Below are 5,000 nucleotides of genomic sequence, written 5' to 3'. Positions count from 1 at the left end.
CACACTTCCAGCTCCCTGAGTCCGGTTCCTGCGTGTAAGCCAGATGGCCAGTTTTGCCGTTGCAAACAAAAATTCAGTAAAATGTGAACTGTCCTTTTGTGCTTTGTGTATTTGGGACCAAAAATGAACAAGTCCAAAGAAAAAACCTCTCCAAAACCCTGCACCCACCTTTTAAGAACACCCAACAGATCTGCCAACCGAGGACATTGGACAAACAAATGTGCTAAAGTTTCCACCTCGTGACAAAACATACATCCCTCCCTAGCTCGGGATCGATGTGCGCTCTGTATCTGTTCGTAGCTATAGCCCCATGCACAATCCTCCATTGGAGGTCGGCTGCCCGCTTTTCAACGGGCAGCTTGTACAGGGAACGCCAACTGCCTTTCGGGGAAACCTCCGGACCAAAAAACTCAGTCCACCTCGACTCCTTCAGCTCAGCCAAAAACCGTATGTTCAGGACCTTTATGCAGGTATAATATAACTCTTTCTTCCCCGCATCTTGAAACTTGCCCAATTGAGGGGTTGAGAAAGACAGTAGCTGACCCGCCTCCTCCTGCCATCCCCCCACAGATGGGGTAATGGTCAGAGAGGGGAAACTGTACTCCCATCCGTCACTCCACTGATCACACAGGGACCGATTCTCTACCAGAGTTTGCTGAGGTGATCCCAGGGCAGCACAAACTTCTTTCACCACCCTGTCGATCAACCTACTGGAGGTGATGTTGCTCCTCACTCTCAGCACATCAACAGAGATTGCCGTCATCTTCATCAGGTGACCCAATTTAGTACACCCAGCCTCTCTGAGACTGGCCCTCAGGCTGGCTGACTGCAATGTTCGAGTCCTCAGGAAGTTGTTGAAAAACAAGGGTTCTTCAAAAAGCCACATTCCTGGAGTTTCTTTTACATCCCGAGAATATTGGAGTACCTGCCACGCCTGCAGCACAGAGTTGTAGAACGATGCCAACCCATTAAGGTCCATCTCCTCGGTTCTTAAGAGGAAAAGCTGTTTATCGTATCCCAGACGCCCAGCTCTCCTCAGCAGCAGTCGGGCTGTGTCCAGCCAGCTGGGGCCACACTTATACAATAGTTTTTGAGCAGTCTGGAGTCTAAAGGAGGCAATTTTTGATTGAATATCCACCAGCCCCTGCCCCCCTTCAGCTACAGGCAAATATAAAACTGCTGCCCGAACCCAGTGTCGCCCCGACCAGAAGAAATCCACCATGGTTCTCTGAACGTCCTCCATCAGGCCTCTTGGTGGCACGATGGCAATAAGCTTATGCCAAAGGGTCGAGGCAACCAAGTTGTTGGCAACCAGAACTCTTCCCCTATTCGACAGCTGGGGTAGCAACCATGACCATCTAGACAACCGAGCGCACACCTTCTCCTTCACTCCCTCCCAGTTCTTTTTAACAAAACCCTCAGATCCCAAAAACACTCCCAAAACTTTCAACCCTTCCTTCCCCCACTCAAGTCCCCCTGGCAGACTGGGCACGGCTTTACCTCTCCATTGCCCTACTAACAAGGCCTCACTCTTAGCCCAGTTCACCCGTGCAGATGTGGCCCTCTCATACAGGGATAAAGCATCCTGTAAATACTGAACATCTGTCTGGCTGCAGACAAAAATATTGACATCATCTGCATAGGCTGAAACAACAAGGGGACGCTCAACGCCCAAGGACCCATGCAGGAGAACACCACTACGTCGAGCCCTCATCCTGCACAGTAGAGGTTCGATTGCTAAAGTATATAGCTGTCCCGAAATAGGGCAACCCTGTCTTATCCCCCTCTGCACAGGAACGGGCCGACTCAGCCCAGCCCCCCGTCTTCACCAAACACTGTGCACCATTGTACAACAAACCAACCCAAGACAGAAACCCATCACCAAAACCAAATGCTTTAAGTGCAGAAAACAAATAAGAGTGATCCACCTTATCGAAAGCTTTTTCCTGGTCCAAAGAGACAATACCAACATCTAGATTATATAGTTTACACACATCGAGAATGTCCCGAACACAGAAAATATTGTCCATAATCGATCTATCTGGAACACAATAGGTTTGGTCCGAGTGTACAATTAGTTCCAGGACAACCTTCAACCGGTTTGATAATGCTCTGGAAAGTACCTTATAATCCGTACAGAGGAGGGAAACTGGGCGCCAGTTCTTAAGTAACGCCAGATCACCTTTTTTGGGCAGCAATGACAACACTGCTCGCTGACAAGAAACAGGAAGAAAACCTGTTGTAATCCCCTCCATAAAAACCTCGTGAAGGTCTGGTCCAATTGTATTCCAGAACTGTTTATAAAAATCTGTGGAGAGACCATCTATCCCCGGTGCCTTTCCTGTAGCCATCTGGTTGACTGCAGTTTTCAGCTCCTCCAGAGTTAGCTCGCAGTCCAAAACAGCTTTCTCGTCCAGACTGAGCTGAGGAAGACCCTCCAGCAGCTCCTCACGACTCTGCATGCTGCACTGTTGGGCCCCAAAGAGGTCAGCATAGAACACCATCGCATGGCTCCTCATCTCCCCCGGACTGGTGGTTACTCTACCTCCTGGAAGCTGAAGGCATGTCATTTGCTTCCTCTGAGCCACAGATCTCTCCAGATTAAAAAAGAAGGAGCTTGGGGCATCCATGTCCTTTAACTGGAGGAAACGACACCTGATAAGGGCTCCCTTCACTCTCTCATTCAGAAAAGAGGTCAATTCCAGTTTTTTCTTTTTGAACACCTGCCCTAAAGAAGGGTCAGAGTCCCTATTTAAAACCTCCTCAATACTGCTGATGCTGGCTTCAAGTTTCATGACCTCTGCATTAATCTTAGCAGTGGAATGGGAGGTGTATTGTTGACAAAAACCCGAACTTGGGCCTTGCCAACGCCCCACCACTGCGTCAAAGACTTAAAATCTGCTTTTTTATTTTTCCAGCACTTCCAAAAATGCTCGAAAGTTTCACAGAACTTGCTGTCTTGTAAAAGTTTGTTATTAAAATGCCAGTAGGACTTTACCCTCTCACCTGGCGAGACAATCAAATCTATAAAAACAAAGTGATGATCCGTGAAGCCAACAGGGGTTATTCTACTGTGGACCAGTCTAGAGCTAAGGTTTAGTGAAATATAAATCCTGTCAAGTCTGGCTGCACTCACCCTATTATTAATCACCCTCACCCAAGTGTACTGTCGGGATTGTGGATGTTTCACCCTCCATGTATCTACCAAATCCAGCTGGTTAATGGTGCTATTCAAACTCTGGGCTGAATGTGGGTGAGGTTCCTCGCCTATCCTGTCCACAGTGAAGTCAGGAGTACAGTTAAAATCGCCACCAACAATAAGCTGATCCTGATGGTACTTATTTAATTCAATTCTTAACTGAGTGAAAAATATCACTCTTTCTGCTCCCTGATTAGGGGCGTATACATTAACAAACCAAAACCCAGAACCCTCTATCTCTGCCCTGACCACCAGCAGGCGTCCCTTTACCACTTCGGTGGAGGATATGATGGTTGCATTCGCTGCTGCCTTAAACAGGACAGCAACTCCTGCACTAACATTAGTGCCATGGCTAAGAGCATAGGGACCCTCCCACCATAAACCCCAATCTGTCTCTACTGCTGGATCAGAATGTGTTTCCTGCAAAAACAGCACATCAATCCTTTTCTGACTAGAAACCTCAGAAATTAAAGCTCTCTTTTGCCTGTCTCTCCCACCATTGATATTAAGAGATCCTATTTTTAGGCTCCTCATAGAAAAGTCAGAAAAAAGAAACAGACAAGTTGAGACAAGCCGAGAACAATATAAAGAGGAAAAAAAATTAAGTGTCATGATCATTGGAAGTTCTTATTCTTTTTGAGGTTCTACGTCCTTTTTCCTTTCTTAAAGTTGTAATGTGCTTTTTGAGGCGATAGCGTTTCTTTTTATCCAACAGGTCAAAACCAACAAGTCTTTTCAGTACAGCAACAGACTTGATAAACTTTTCAGTGTCTTTGAAATAATCGGTTACTTTCACAGATCTTTTAAAAGTTTCATTCAAAAAACGATCAATTTCCTCCAATGAATACAGATCTGTGCTCAGATTAACTTCTCCAATAGACACAGTATCAGACTCTGAATCAAACTCCATGTCATCACTAGCACATGATGCCTGACTACTGAACAGGCCTACCCCCTGTTCACCAGAGGGGATCCCAGTGTGATCTCTGGTGAGACTTGTGGAAGCTACTTCCCCAGTAATCCCTGACTGTGACTGCGCTGTAGCACCTACACTCCGAATGACTCTCTACTGGGGGGCAACCTGCTGCTGCTCAGACTGGCTCTGCTTCTCCACATTACCTTCCTTAACTTCTCACCGCCGGCTGCATCTGCAACGCCCGCGACCTGCCGCCACGCCCCCAGCATCAGCTGCTCCAGCCACACATCGGACCCGTCACCGGGCGCAACATCATCCGCCCCCGGGCCGCCAGCCTCATCCGCGGCCGGGGTTTCAGGCGCCGCAGCCTCGCCAGCAGTCGGCGCCTGCGGTCTGTGTGGACATGCAAAACGCTTGTGTCCCACATCCCCACACTCAAAACATTTCAACTGTCCAGAGCTTGCATACACCATGTAAGAGCCTTGACCATGCTTCACTCTGAAGGACACCTCCAGCGTCTGTGTGGGCGAGTCCAGGAACATGAACACCTGCCGCCTCAGAGACTGCACATGTCGCAGTTTGGGATCCTTGCATCCTAAAGTCACCGTTTTAAATCCACTCGCAAACTTTCCAAACCTCTGAAGTTCATTCCCCAACAACTCGTCGGGTATGAACGGAGGAACACCAGATACGGTGATCCGCGTGAAGGGAACCGATAAAGGGGAAACCTGCACAAAGCTGTCTCTGATAAACACTCCGCTCTCAATCAGCTGATTCACAAGCTGCTCATCCTTCATAAACACCACCACTGCTGCTTTGTTCATTCTGGATGCAAAAGACAAGTTGTCATGGCCTACCTGTTCACCAACCGCCAACAGCACCTCC

The 5,000-nt window shown here is 48.1% G+C and overlaps 1 protein-coding gene across 4 annotated transcripts in view; it reads left to right on the top strand.

Moving 5' to 3' along the window:
• Positions 1–5,000, top strand: part of LOC114573908 (type II inositol 3,4-bisphosphate 4-phosphatase) — a 64,225-nt gene that overhangs the window by 26,903 nt on the left and 32,322 nt on the right. The window lies entirely within an intron of this gene.

This window comes from Perca flavescens, chromosome 19, assembly GCF_004354835.1.
Source record: "Perca flavescens isolate YP-PL-M2 chromosome 19, PFLA_1.0, whole genome shotgun sequence".
NCBI classification, from domain to species: Eukaryota; Metazoa; Chordata; class Actinopteri; order Perciformes; family Percidae; genus Perca; species Perca flavescens.
The sequence above is the reverse complement of the archived record's forward strand: the minus strand, read 5'-3'. Positions and strand labels throughout refer to the sequence as shown.